The following is a 15,273-nucleotide window of genomic DNA, read 5'->3' on the forward strand; positions in this document are numbered from 1 at the left end:
AGGTATTTTACATTTCTGTTACATTGGCAATTGGATCTTTCTCAATTTATTATTTTTTGAACTAATTATTTGAGTGTAGGCATAGGAATGCAACTGATTTTTAAATATTTTACAACCTTGCTGATGCCTGAATTTTAATCTTTTTTTAAAGGTTTATTTATTTTATTTTATTTATTTATTTATTTATTTATTTATTCATGAGAGACACAGAGAGAGAGGCAGACACACAGGCAGAGGAAGAAGCAGGCTCCATGAAGGGAACCTGATGTGAGACTCGATCCCAGGACTCCAGGATCATGCCCTGGGCCAAAGGGAGGTGATAAACCGTCCAGCCACTCAGGGATCCCCAAAGTTTTATTTATTTAAGTAATCTCTACAACCCCATATGGGGCTCAAACTCACGACCCTAAGATCAAGAGTCACATGGTCCTTGGACTGAGCTAGCCAGGTGCCCCACCCTTTTTTTTTTTTTTTTTTTTTTACTCCTTTGAGTTTCCATATGGACAATCACAACTTCCGAAAGCATGTCCATTTACCACCACTTTCCCAATAACTAATCCTCTTTTATTCTTCTTACTGCATTGGGAGGAAGTTTATAACTCTATTCAATAGTATAGGGACCCTTGTCTTGCTTTTTACTTTATTCTTGTTTCTTCCTTAAGTGTAGCATTGTCTTTGGTTTTTCCAAAGCATCTGATGGTGCACTTTATTTCTTCGAACCACGTTAGTTAAATCACTCTAACTGGAGGGCCTTTTGCTAATTGAATAATTTGGTTTTCTGTTTTTTGTTTTCAGTTCTTTTATTGTGGTAAAATGCACATAACATAAATTTACCATCTTAATCATTTTTAAGTGTCTGTTCAGTATTTTTTTAAGTATTTTTTTAATGGAAACATCTCATGGATTTTTTTTTTTTTAAGATTCTATTTATTTATTTGACAGAGGGAAAGCAGGAGAGAGCACAAGCAGGGGGACAGGGGTAAAGGGAGATGCAGACTCCCTGCTGAGCAGAGAGCTGGATGCAGGGCTCGATCCCAGGACCCTGAGATCATGACCTGAGCTGAAGGCAGACATTTAACCAATTGAGCGACCCAGGCGCCCCTGTTCAGTGGTATTAAATACATTTGCAACCATCACTACCACCCATCTCTAAAACTCTTTGTTCATCTTGTAAAGCTGAAACTCTATACCCATTAAACAATAACTCCTTATTCCCCCTACCTTTTAGCCCCTGGCAGTCACCCTCTTACTTTCTGTCTCTATGATTTTGAGATCGAAGTCAGGAAGTATAAATACTTTTTATAAGTGGAATCATGCTTTTTGTGATTACCTCATTTCACTTGGCATAATATCCTCAAGGCTCATCCATGTTGTAGCATATTGCAGAATTTCCTTCCTTTTCAAGGCTAAATAGTATTTTATTGTATGTGTATACCACATTTTGTTTATCCATTCATCCATCAATGGACACTTGGGTTGCTTCCACATTTTAGCTATTGTGACTCATTCCATTATGAACATGGGTGTACAAATAATCTCTTTGAGATGTTGCTTAAATTATTTGGGGTATTCACCCAGAAATGGAATTCCTGGGCTATATGGTAATTCTAATTTTAGTTTTTTGAGGAACCACCATATGTTTTCCATGGTGGCTGTACCATTTTACATTCCTGCCAACAGTGCACAAGAGTTTCAACTGCTCCATGTACTCTACTTGTTGTCTTCTGGGTTTTTGATGGTAGCCATCCTAATGGGCAAGAGATGTAGTTGTAGTTTTTTTTTTTTTTTAATTTTTATTTATTTATGATAGTCACAGAGAGAGAGAGAGAGAGGCAGAGACATAGGCAGAGGGAGAAGCAGGCTCCATGCACCGGGAGCCTGATGTGGGATTCGATCCCGGGTCTCCAGGATCGCGCCCTGGGCCAAAGGCAGGCGCCAAACCGCTGCGCCACCCAGGGATCCCTGTAGTTGTAGTTTTAATTTGCCTTTCCCTGATAATCAGTGATGTTCAACATCTTTACTTGTGCTTATTGACCACTTGTATGCCTCCTTTGGAGGAACGTCCAAGTTCTTTGCCCATTTTTTAACTGGGTTGTTTTGTGTTGTTAGTTTTAGAAGTTCTCTATATATTCTGGATATTACTCCCTTATCAGATATACGATTTGCAAATATTTTCTCCCATCCCATGGATTGCATTTTTACTCTGTAGATAGTGTCTACTGATGCACAAACTTTAAACATTTTAACGGAGTCCATTTTGTCTATTTTTTGTTACATCACATATATTCTTTTCCTAAGAGATTTATAGCTTTATATTTTATAGTGAAATCTGTGGTCCATTTTGAGTTCATTTTTTTTTATAAGTTGTGAGATGTAGGTCAAAGTTTGTTTTTATTGGTTTTTTTTTTTTTTTTGAGGTTTATTTGTTTGCCTGTGAACATCCGATTGCTCTTACATTTCCATTATTTGTTGAAAAGACTATCCTTCCTCTACTAAATTGCTTTTGCACCTTTGTCAAAAAATCTGTGTATCTATGGATCTCTATTCTGTTCCATTCATCTAACCCTATCTCTCGTCAGTAACGTGCAGTCTGAAATACTGTATACAACAACAGGTGGCAAGCAGATTACCATTCACCAGTTACCAGTCCCAGAGGAGGACTCCAAGTACATGGAGGCTACAGGGATCACCACAATGCCAGCCACCAGGGATAAAAGCCCAAACAGTTGTGGCTACTGCATCTTGATCCGTAAGAACACAATGCTGCCAAGCACTGGGTGGAATAATGCTTCACTTGCATAGAGAACAGGCCAAGCAAGATCTGTTTCAATAGTGGGCATTGATCCCCTGTGGCCAGCAGGTCTCCCCTGGTTGCTGACACAGAGCAATTTGTCTTTCTTGTGCCATAGTGGAAGACTGTCTCATCCCCAAGGAGGACAGATATACAGTGGAGTTGAGCGGGTGCCATGTGATACACAAGCTTCAAGTAAAGACAAAAGAGCATTCATTAAGCATGAAATGGGGAAAGATATTCCCCTATGAAGTGATAAGCCCAGCACAGGTTGTGTGGGCTCTTCATCTCTGGGTAAGGAAGTGTTCCAAGCCCATGGCCTATTCTTATGTGGCCAGGTGGGGACCATAAGCCTGTAAGTACACGATTGTCTGTCCCAGCACTAACTCCTAGAAAGGAATTAATTTCTCTCACTTCATTCTTCTTTTGCAAAATGTTTTAGCTAGTCTAGTCTCTTTGACTTCTCATGTAAATGTTTTAATAATTTTGCCTCTCTCACAAAAAGTATTCCTGGGGTATTGATAGGAATTGCATTAAATCTGTATATTAACTTGAGGAATACTGAAATCTTCACTGTATTGAGATTTTCACTCCATAAACGTGGTATTTCTCCATTTAGTTACATCTACTTTGATATCTTTTATTAGCACTTGGTAGCTTTCAGCATGCAAGTTAATGTTGTGTTATATGTAAATGTTATATTTTATTGGGTTTATGTATATTTTTTGAGGGAGTATAAATGGCATTATACCTTTTTCTTTTTAAGATTTATTTATTTATTTATTTATTCATAGAGACACAGAGAGAGAGAGAGGCAGAGACACAGGCAGAGGGAGAAGCAGGCTCCACGCAGGGAGCCTGACGCGAGACTCGATCCCGGGTCTCCAGGATCACACCCCAGGCTGGAGGCGGTGCTAAACTGCTGTACCACCGGGGCTGTAAATGGCATTACATCTTAAGTGATCATGCTAGAATGTAGACATGCAGTTGATTTTTAAAAAAATTTTATTTATTTATTCATGAGAGACACAGAGAGAGAGAGAGGCAAAGACATAGGAAGAGGGAGAAGCAGGCTCCATGCAGGGAGCCCGATGTGGGACTAGATCCCAGGACTCCAGGATCATGCCCCGGCTGAAGGCAGGTGCTAAACTGCTGAGCCACCTAGGGATCCCCCGCAGTTGATTTTTGTATGTTGATTTTGTATCCTGCAACCTTGATGAACTCACTTATTAGTTTAGGAGGGTTTTGGTTTTGGATTTGGGTTTTTTTTTTTTTTTTTTTTTTTTTTTTTGTAGATTCCTTGGCATTTTCTATGTGGATCATTATGTCATCTGCAAATAGTAAACATTTTCAATCTTTCTTTCCAATCCATGTTCCTTTTCTTTTCTTATCTGGCCGCACTGCATTGGCTAGGACTAACAGTACCATGTTGAGAGTCAGTGTTAAGAGTGGGTTTCTTTGCCTTGTTCTCATCCTAAATGAGAAAGCATTCACTCTTTCACCATTAGGTATGATGTTCTCTGTAAGTTTTTTGCATATGACTTTTTATCAAATCAAGGCCATTTCTATTTCCAGCTGAGTTTTTTCCATGAGTGGGTTTTGAATTTTGTCAAATATTTTTCTGTATCTGCAGGACTTTGCAATTTTCTTACTTAGTCTGTTAATATGGTGAATTACATTGGTTGATTTTTTTTTTAAGATTTTATTTATGAGAGAGAGGGCATGAGCAGGGGGAGGAGCAGAGGGAGAGGGAGAAACAGACTCCCCACTGAGCAGGGAACCAGATGATATGAGGCTCAATCCCAGGACCAGCCAAAGGCTGACACTTAACCAACTGACCCAGCCAGGCACCCCTACTTTGGTTGATTTTCAATTACTGAACCAATCTTGCATCCTTGGAACAAGCACCACTTGGTCATGGTGTATAATTCTTTTATATATTACTGAATTTTATTTGCTAATATTTTGTTTAAAAATGCGCATCTAGGGGATCCCTGGGTGGTTCAGCGCTTTGGTGCCTGCCTTTGGCCCAGGGCGCGATCCTGGAGTCCCAGGATCGAGTCCTGTGTCGGGCTCCCGGCATGGAGCCTGCTTCTCCCTCCTCCTGTGTCTCTGCCTCTCTCTATCATAAATAAATAAATAAATAAATAAATAAATAAATAAATAAATAAATCTTTAAAAAAATGCGCATCTAGGGGTGCCTGGGTGGCCAGTCATTTAAGCGTCTGCCTTTGGCTCAGGTCACGATCCCAGGGTTCTGGGATCAAGTCCCTCATCTGGCTCCCTGCTCAGTGGGGAGTCTGCTTCTCCCTCTTCCCTCCACCCCTGTCCCTGCTCCTGTGTATGTGTGTGTTTGTCTCTTACTTTCAAAATAAATATTTTTTTTATATTCAAGAGGTATATTCATTTGTAGTTTTGTGTGTGTGTGTGTGTGTGTGTGTGTCTTTGTCAGGTTTTGATATCAGGATAATACTGGCCTCATCATCTGAGTTGAGAAATATTTCTTCCTATTTTCTGGAAGAGATTGTGTAGAATGTGTATTAATTATTCTTTAAACCTGTGGTAAAATTCTGTTTCAAGTTCATTGATTCTTTCCTCTATCTTCTCCATTCTCCTATTCAGCCCATCCAAGGAATTTTAAAATTTAGATTATTATATGTTTCCTTCATAAAATTGCCATTTAATTCTTTATATGCTTTTTTTCCTGAATCTGTTTTTTCATTTGTTTTACGTGTCTTCATAATTGCTCACTGAAGCAGTTTTATGATGGTTCAGTTGATTTTTGTGTCAGGCATGAGATAAGGATCTAATTTTATTTTTATATACAAATGCCCAGATTTTCCAATACCTTTTATTGAAAAATCCATCCTTTCCTCTATTTTATAATGCTAGCTTAGTCATTAATCAACTGTTTCTACATTCATAGTTCCTCACTCCCACTCATCCCATTGATCAACTTATTCATTCGTATGCCAATGCCATACTTCCTTGTTACCTATTATTCCTTATTTTATAATAAATCTTCACATCTGGTAGGACAAGTTCTCTTCCTTCATTCTTTTTTTTTTTCCTTCATTCTTTTTCAAGAATTTTTTTAATGTGTGTGATTCTTGGTTCTTTACATTTCCGTATAAATTCTGGAACCACTTTGCCAAGTTACTTTGAAAGTGTGAGATTGGGCAGCCCAGTGGCTCAGCGGTTTAGCGCCGCCTTTGGCCCAGGGCATGATCTGGAGACCCGGGATCGAGTCCCATGTTGGGCTCCCTGCGTGGAGCCTGCTTCTCCTTCTGCCTGTGTCTCTGCCTCTCTCTCTCTCTCTCTCTGGGTCTCTCATGAATAAATAAATAAAAATCTTTAAAAAAAAAAAAAAAAGTGTGAGATTGTGTTGACTCTAGCCAGTTTAGGGAGATGTGATAGAATCAAACCAAGTCTTCCAATACATCAACATTTTTTTAAAGCTTTATTGATTTATTCATGACAGAGAGAGAGAGAGAGAGAGAGGCAGAGACAGAATCAGGCTCCATGCAGGGAGCCTGACGTAGGACTCGATCCCGGGTCTCCAGGATCACACCCCGGGCCGAAGGCTGCGCTAAACTGCTGGGCCACTTGGGCTGCCCAACATTTATTTTTTATTTCATTTTCAACTTTCTATTTTGGAATAATTATAGATTCACAGGAAGTTGCACAAATAACAGGAGACCCTGTATGCATTTCACCCAGCTTTGCCCAGTGGTAACATCTTACATAGCTATAGTAGTACACTATTAAAACCAGGCTGTTGGGACGCCTGGGTGGCTCAGTGGTTGAGCGTCTGCCTTGATGTGATCCAGAGTCCTGGGATTGAGTCCCGCATTGGGCTCCCATGGGGAGCCTGCTTCTCCCTCTCCCTCTGCCAGCTGCTCCCCCCACTTGTGTGCATTTTCTCTGTCAAAAATAAATAAATAAATAAATAAATAAATAAATAAATAAATAATCTTTTTTTTATGAATGTTTAAAATAATAACTGTTGGTTGAGGAAAAAAAAACACTAAAAAAAAAAAGGGAAGGAGGCACCTAGATGGCTCAGCCAGTAAGCATCGGACTCTTGATTTTCAGCTCAAGTCATGATCCCAGGGTCCTGGGATAGAGCTTCACATTGGGCTCCCTGCTCAACGGGAGCCTGCTTCTCTTTCTCCTCCATGCTTGTGCTCTCTCTCTCCAAACTCTCTCTCAAATAAATAAAATCTTAAATAAAATAAAATAAAGTAAAATAAAATAGCGACTTTATTCAGACAGAATTTACATACAATAGAAGGCACCCATTGTAACTGTGTAGTATGATGAGTTTTGACCATGATCTGTGGATAAGTAATTTGCCCAAATTCAAACAGTAAGGACATGGCAGCACTAGCATTTGAGCCTTGGCTCACCTACACCAAAGCCCGTGCTTGTTCTTCTGTGCCTTCAGAGGCCGTAACATTCAGGCCCCAGACTGTGGTTTCCTGTCCCAGACTCAGTGAGGGTACCAGGTGGCCAGAACCCCTTGCCCTCAGCATGTGTGCTAGCACCCATGGGCAAGGCCATCAGCATGGCCAGTCATTCCAGACACCCTTTTGGCTTGGCTCTTCTTCCTCAAGGCAATTTTAGGAAGAAATAAAGAAAAATCTACTTCTGTTTTAATTCTCCTTCTTCAACTCTTTTTTTTTTTTTTTCTGGTTGTAAAAGAAATGCCTTTCCATTATATAAAATTCAGATATCATCACAACTATAGTTTATTAACAGACATCCCTATAATTCCACCCCAAAGACAGCCATCACTAAGTTTATGCATAGACCTCTTTCTTGCTAACATGGATTAGAATTATTCATTTATTTTTGCAAAAATCAAGTCATACATAGCATCACAATTTCCCCTTTACTTATAATATCCTCTGGAGCATTTCCTGTGTCAGTAAGTGCACACCTGCCTTTATTCCTAAATGGATGCATTCTATAACATGGGGTGTCCACAGACAATTTATCTTGTGGGAAATCTTATTCCCACATGCCTCCTGAGGGAATTTCCACCCCCAGGGTGTAACAGTATGAGTGATCCCATCCCCTCAGTAGGAGTGATTTATCTGATCCATGGGGCTAGGAGGAGAAAAGGGGCACAAGTGGCCTGTCCTTTTTAGGCTGTGGTCAGAGTGGTGGCCCTAGGAGGCACCTGCGGCTGGCCTCCAGCAGCAAGCCTACACGTGGCCTCACATTCCAGCCACATTCTCCAGTGAAGCTCTATGTGGACTTGGAATTAGGACTTTTCCTTAGAAAGCGATGTGGGTGGAGAGGGAGAGAAACAGGGGGAAGAAGAGAGGGGGAGGAAGAGAGGGAGGAGGGGGAAGGGAGAGGGTGGCCCAGTTGGTTAAGCATCTGACTCTTGATGTTGGCTCAGGTCATGATCTCAGGGTGGCAGGATTGAGGCCCACATTGGGCTCCCCACTCAGCAGGGAGTCTGCTTGAGACTCTGTCTCTCTTTCTCCGTCTGCTCCTCCCATACCCCACTGCATCCCTCTCCCCTGGGCTGGCTCACACTCTCTCAAAATAAATATTTTAAAAAAAGAGAGAAAGATGGAAAGAAGGAGGGAGGGAAGAAAGGAAGAAAATTTCCCTCTCAAGAGGGAAATAAAGCAGTATCATTTTTTTGCCTCCTGAAATCTCAACATTTCCCAATTCTCCACTGATGGACATTTATGTTTTATCATAGCAAATATTGCCTTTGTCCCCATTTACTTTTGCCTCTTATGCTTACAGAGCTGACAGCAGGAATGGGAAAGAAGCACTCCTCAGAAGTCCTAGCATCTGAGCCCAGCTTCCACATCTGAGAGCTTGACTGTCAACACCAACTACCACACTTGGACTGGGGAGTCTCCTGAGGTACAAAGAAAACTGCACAGCAGGAAGTTCTGTTTATTCATTCGTTTATTCATTCATTCATTCAATTGTTCATTCATTCCACAGTTAACAGTGTACCTACAAGGTGCCAGGCAGTCTTAGACAACGGGGTAGAGAGATGGACAAGACACACACGTCCCAACGTTTTTGTGGAACCCAACACACACCCACACACACACATGCACACACACACACACACACACACAACCAAACCAATACACACGGACATGTCAGAGTAACTGCGATGCTCTGTTAAACCTAAGCGATCAGTTTAATTTTTTAAAAAGATTTTATTTATTGGGGATCCCTGGGTGGCTCAGCGGTTTAGCGCCTGGCTTCGGGGCAGGGCGTGATCCTGGAGTCCCGGGATCAAGTCCCACATCAGGCTCTCTGCATGGAGCCTGCTTCTCCCTCTGCCTGTCTCTGCCCCTCTCTCTGTGTCTCTCATGAATAAATAAATAAAATCTTTTTTTAAAGATTTATTACATATATCCCCGCGATCAGTTTTAGTTCAGGCAACTAGTGAGAACATTGTAGAGAGCAGTTATAAAAGTATGCTTTCAGGGCACCTGGGAGGCTCAGTGGTTGAGCGTCTGCCTTTGGACTCCAGTCGTGATCCCGGGGTCCAGGGATCGAGTCCCGCATCGGGCTCCCCGCAGGGACCCTGCTTCTCCCTCTGCCTGTGTCTCTGCCTCTCTCTCTCTGTGTCTCTCATGAATAAATAAATGGAAGTCAGGAAATCAGGAAGGAAGGGAAAAGAAAGAAAAGAAAAAGAAAAGTATGCTTTCTTGGGGCACCCGGCTGGCTCATTCGTAAGAGCATGAGTCTCTCTCTCTCTCTCTCTCTTTTTTTTAGAGCATAAGACTCTTGATCTCAGGGTTGTGAATTCCAGCCCCACGTAGGGTGTAGAGATTACTTAAAATCTTAAAATAAATAAAAGTATGCTTCTCGGGATAAATGCTTGAAAGTAGCCATAGGCTTAATTTCAGAAATGTCTAGCTCCTGGGCTTCTGTTCCAGGAGTTGGTATGTTGGCAAGTGAATGGTCTTCAATGGGAGCTTCTCATTTCATATTTAATTCAGGAAAGGTGTGTCTGAATTTCCGCCACACATGCGCTCAACCTCTCTTTCCACTGTCCTCTGCACGTCTTCTTAAGGCACTTTTACAGATTAAAGAGACAGAGATGTTTCTTTTCATTATGAATTTGCTTATGAAGTGTTTTCCAAAAGAGATGAGAAGAATCTGTTGGTGTCTTAGGGGACATCCTTTGATTGGGCAGCACTAGAGTTTTGGTATAGTTTTAAAATATTTTCTTGTTAGATTTTCCGTGTGTGGTGGGCTATTCTTTTGCAAACCCAGAGAGGCCACGGAGTCTGGGGATGGAGGACGCAGTAGGAGATGCCAAATTGGATTAATGACCCGAGACCAGCAGGGACTGGGGGAGACTGAGTCTAGGCCTGGCTCCTTTTTGTCTAGGCAAATGGACACATGGGGAGCCCTTCCAATATGAAACCCAAAAGCCTTTTGTTCTGGGAAATTGTTTCCTGTTTTGTCCATTCCGTGGCTTTTAAGGATTTCCTTCCTTCTTTCTTCTCTGCTCTCTTTCTTTATAGAATACTGTTCTTCAAATGTGGACCTCCCTCAACTGACTTCAATGCCCTTTACTATTTTTTCTCTCACATGTTCCAATGCATTGCCTTTTGGGTTTAACTTTAGTTTAGAATTCCTTGCTTGCATTTTTCAAGTTTTATACTGCCTTTTTTTTTTTTTTTCCATTTTGACAATCACATTTTTACTGAATCCTCTTTGTTATTCTGCAATGCTCCCTTTTTGTGGGACTCTGTTTTAGTTTCACGGATTGAATATCCTCTAAAATCTTCCTGAAGATACCAACTGGTCTTTTTTAGTTCTAGAGTGCTCATTTTGTTATTTGTTTCCTGTGGGGACTATTTTCCCCATATTATTCTGGTCTTTCTCTTCTATATTATATATTTTCCTCAGAGTTTGTGATCTTTGCCTGGCTTTCCATTTTGTCTTGAAAATATCCATGCCAGTAGTCTCTCTCTCTAAAAGTAAAAGGCTTAACACATATGTATTGATCTCCAAAAATGTTTGTGTGAGTTTTTCACCATTCATGTTCACTATCCTTTTGTTGCTGAAGGCGACGTTCTAGATAACTCTTTGGAGTCCTCTCACCCAAGCAGAGCGTTTTTTAGCTCTTATAAATCGCCCCCCTTGACACATCTGTGTGTCCCAGGGCAGTCTGGATACCAGGACAGCTGGCTGTGTGGCTTACACACTCTTGGTCAGCAGCTAACAGCTCTGCTCACCCACAGGCAGGGGTTGCACCCCACCAGCATCCATCCAAACTCTATGACCCCATCATTTTTAGTTCCTGGTTGTTCTGGTGGTTCTTGAAAAGCGCACCTGGTTCATTTGCCTCCTGGATGAAACTAGTTTCCTCTGCTTCAAAGAGTCCATCTCATTCGGAGTCCAGACTGAAGACATGTCATGCTAAGTCCAGAGGGAAAGTCTTTCCCAGAACAAGCTGCAGTCCTGTCTCTACACTGATGTTGTTAGTGAGCCCTCTTGTTCAACCTTAGACCCCAGCAATTAAAAGCAAATATAGACAAGCCTGCTTAACTAGTGCTCTAACTGAAACCCACGGTGCCTATTTCTTATCACACTTTCTTGAGGCATCCATGAAAGTGTTTTGCAATGACCAGAGCATCCCAACCTCCAGAGCAGAAAAATCCTGATAGCCACGGAATGCCTAGAAGACCACACCCCACACTTCGTCCCCTTCCCTGCCCATGATCCTGAACACAAACCACCCCCCACCCACAATCACATGCTCCCTGCCTCTTGCACACCCCACCCATACCCTCCTGAACCTCTCGAAAACTCTGGGTGTCCAGCTTGACGGCAGAGAGACCGCTTGTTAAGGCTTGAGCCTGTCACCTGCCATGGCTGCTGGCACTCAAAATAAATTTCCCCCTTTCTCTTCTCCAAACCCTCCTCTCTTCAGTTATTGGCATCTCTGGCGATAACTTTATCCAAATTTGCATCCTGGCAAACCAAGGCAGGAGCTATGCTTCGGTTTGCCCGGTGCCCCAGGGACTGCCAGGGACAGGGCGGTCGGCAGCAGTGCGCCAGGGCTCTCTGACTCGTTTCCTGAGTTAGCAGTGGGGCTAGGTGGTTCAGTAACAACATAAGGTGATTGTTTCAGGGCACATCCCACCCCTTTGTATTTCAATCTCACTGGAGGTGAAGGGTTACATTCTTAGAAGAGCCTGATTTGGGGGGGAAGAAAGATTAAGGAAAAAGGGAGGTGGTGAATAAAAGCCATAAGTATGAGAAATACCAGCACAATTTGCACAATTTAAATTTGATTGGTATTTCTTCATCCAGGATAATTCTAGATTATAATTCCCCTTACCTGGATTATTAGATTCAGGCAAATCTGTTTATATCTGAAAGGCTTAAAAGGCACAAACCTTCCATTACTCTGTAGCTGAATTACAACAGAAATATGGGTGAACTAGGAATCCTCATTTCGGTTTCAAAACAGAAAAAGGTCCGAAATGATTATGCATCCTAATCTGGCAAGTGAAATTGGATGAATGCCAAGGGTTTCCATCTGAGAAGATGAGCAGTTAGGTGAGAAATACTCCAGGCTTTTATGATACGAATCTCCCTGTTGGGGTAAAAATGATAATGGGGGTTCTAAATCGTGGTATTAACCCTTTTATAACTAGTGATAGCATACGTGTATGCATCTGTTCTGCAATTATTGTGCTGTTCTATATCTATCCTTAAAAGGCTTTAAAGCATTTGCAAGAATCTGATATATTAGATGTAAAAATTTAAGTTGTAATCAACATTTAAATATCTAGGGAACTCTTATTTTTTCTATTCATATGTTTTTAAATTTATTAAGTGAATGAGTACTTAGAGAATTTTTTTAAAGATTTACTTATTTATTTGAGAGAGAGAGAGCATGCTTGGGAGTGGGAAGGGGGAGGGAAAGAGGGGGAAGGGAGAGAGAGGGAGAGAAGCAGACTCCCTGCTGAGCACAGAGCCCCACGCAGGGCTTGATCCCATGACACTGAGATCATGACCTGAGCCAAAATCAAGAGTTGGAAACTCAACCAACTGAGCTACCCAGGCGCCCCTGGTTTTCTTTACTTTTTCTTTTTTTTTCTTTAAGTAGGCTCCACACCCAACATGAGGCTTGAACTTATGACCCTGAGACCAAGAGGTGCCTGCTTCACCAACTGAGCCAGCCAGGAGCCCCAATACTTGGAGGAATTTTAAATGTTTGCAACATAATACATAGATTTTGCAGTATAATAAAAATGGATATTATATAAATCACTACCAATAAAATGCATTCCTCAGTTACAGAAGTATCTCTCCCTCCTCCAATCTCTGCATATTCTGCTGTGAAAGCTCCTCTGATCACACCTCACCTTTTACATTGTTTTGCTATAAGAAGAGAATTCCATGCATGGAGGGCAAGATCAGAGTCAGAGTGATAAATTCTGTCTCATTATAAAACCCTTTACATGGCTCTGTTGCTCTGTATTTCACCTTAAACTCTTCTTAGATGGCAATTTCTTCAGCATATTGGAATTCTTTCTAGAAACACAGAATGGATAGTGTCCAAAAACAACTTTTAATATCCACTTTTAATATCCACCCCTCACCAATAGTAATATTTGATGCATCTGTTATTAATATTTTAAATAAAATATTTAAAATAAATATTTTATTTATTTTAAAATAAATCATATGGTGGCTCCTGGGTGGCTCAGTGGTTGAGCATCTGCCCTAGCCTCAGGTCATGATCCCAGGGTCCTGGGATCAGTCCCACATTGGGCTCCCTGCAGGGAGCCTACTTCTCCCTCTGACTATATCTCTGCTTCTGTGTGCCTCTCATGAATGAATAAATAAATCTTAAAAAAATTAAAAATTAAATAAATTATATGATCTCTTTATATTATCTCTCTTCACAAAAGTAAAACAAATGACAAGAACCCCAAACAATTCTAAGGTAGAAAAATTTTAAACCTGATTAATAATTGAGGTTAGTTTGGACTCAGAAAGATCATATGTGCTCAAAGTAAGTTTAGATGAAAGGGAACATATGGATGGATCCACACTAACAATACTGATTAATACGTTTGGATGCTTGCTTTGTGCAAGTTTTATTTGGCATCTTGTTTGAGCCTAGCTAGGTGGGTACCACTGTGGTTCCCATTTTGCAAATGGGGAAACTTACCTGCCAAGAAGGTGGTAGTTGCTCGTATTTACATGGACTTAGACCTTCTATTGGTCAAGTGTAAAGTAATTTATTTTTTAAACTTCTATTTGCCTATTATCTGGTAAAACAGTACAATTCTTAAATATGAATAAGAAAGTGTTGAATAGGAAGTTCATCATTATCAGGGTGCCCAGGGATAGTAAATTATAATGGCATAAAGCAAATGTCACTAACAAAGAGCTGACTTTTCTATTTTGGGCAAAATTTTATTTAGGTAATGATGGCCTTTGTAGCCTAGGATAGAAGGCATCTGGCTTTATGCCCAGAACTTGCCAAGGTTTCAAGTATTAGAAGAAAAATTATAGTTTAGGTTAATTGGGGATCTTGGCTGGTTGCCTCAGCTTATGTAGCTTCTGTACTGAAAAAGTGGGGGAGGAGTGAGTTGGGTTCTGCTCCCCCTTGGTTTAGTAAAAGGAATGTGTAAGGAGAAGGTAAAGGGATGATATTCGTCCCCCCAAAAAAGTACATATTATTAAAATTAGTCAAAATCAGGATCTCAGGCAGCAGGACCCTGGAGGAGCCTAGGCAAGCTGCAAGGGACCCTAGAAGAAGCAGGAGGGAGGCTGGCAGAGCAGAGGCTGGTGGGGTAGGAGGTACTGTAGTGGCTGGGAGTTGGCTCAGCTCACTCCTGGGCACAGAGGTGAAGCAAAGAGGCCTCCTCTCCCTGAGATTGACAGTTTAAAGGCCCAGAGGAGAACGCCACTGATGGGAGACACCTCCCCTCACCCAATGCAGGTATCAACTGGATTTACAAGGTGAACACTTCCAATATTATTAGCTCCGAACACAGAGTAAATTTGAAATAGTTAAACCCTGGGAATCATATGGGCAGGGACCCAACCATCCTCAGCAAATCTTAGTCAAAAATACATTATAAGTACAACCAGGTCCAAGCGAAAAGGTAAATACCTGGTGGGCCTCTATGTTTTCCCAAATAAATAAATAGAGAAAAATGAAAGGAAGAATGAAAGAGCAAGAGAGCAAGAGAGAAAAAGTAAGAAAAAGAAAGCCCTTATTTGTATCTTTTACCCATTTCTTTCTTTTCTTTTCTTTTTTTTAAGATTCATTTATTTATTTTAGAGAGAGAGGGGGAGAGAAAGTGCAAGGAGAGGGAGGGGTAAAGGGGGAGGGAGAGAGAATCCTTGAGCAGACTCCCTGCCCACCGTGGAGCCCCACGAGGAACCCCCCACAGGGCTGGATCCCAGGACCCTGAGATCATGGCCTGAGCTGAAGTCAAGAGTCGGAT

The sequence above is a fragment of the Canis aureus genome, chromosome 18 (genome assembly GCF_053574225.1).
Source record: "Canis aureus isolate CA01 chromosome 18, VMU_Caureus_v.1.0, whole genome shotgun sequence".
NCBI classification, from domain to species: domain Eukaryota; kingdom Metazoa; phylum Chordata; class Mammalia; order Carnivora; family Canidae; genus Canis; species Canis aureus.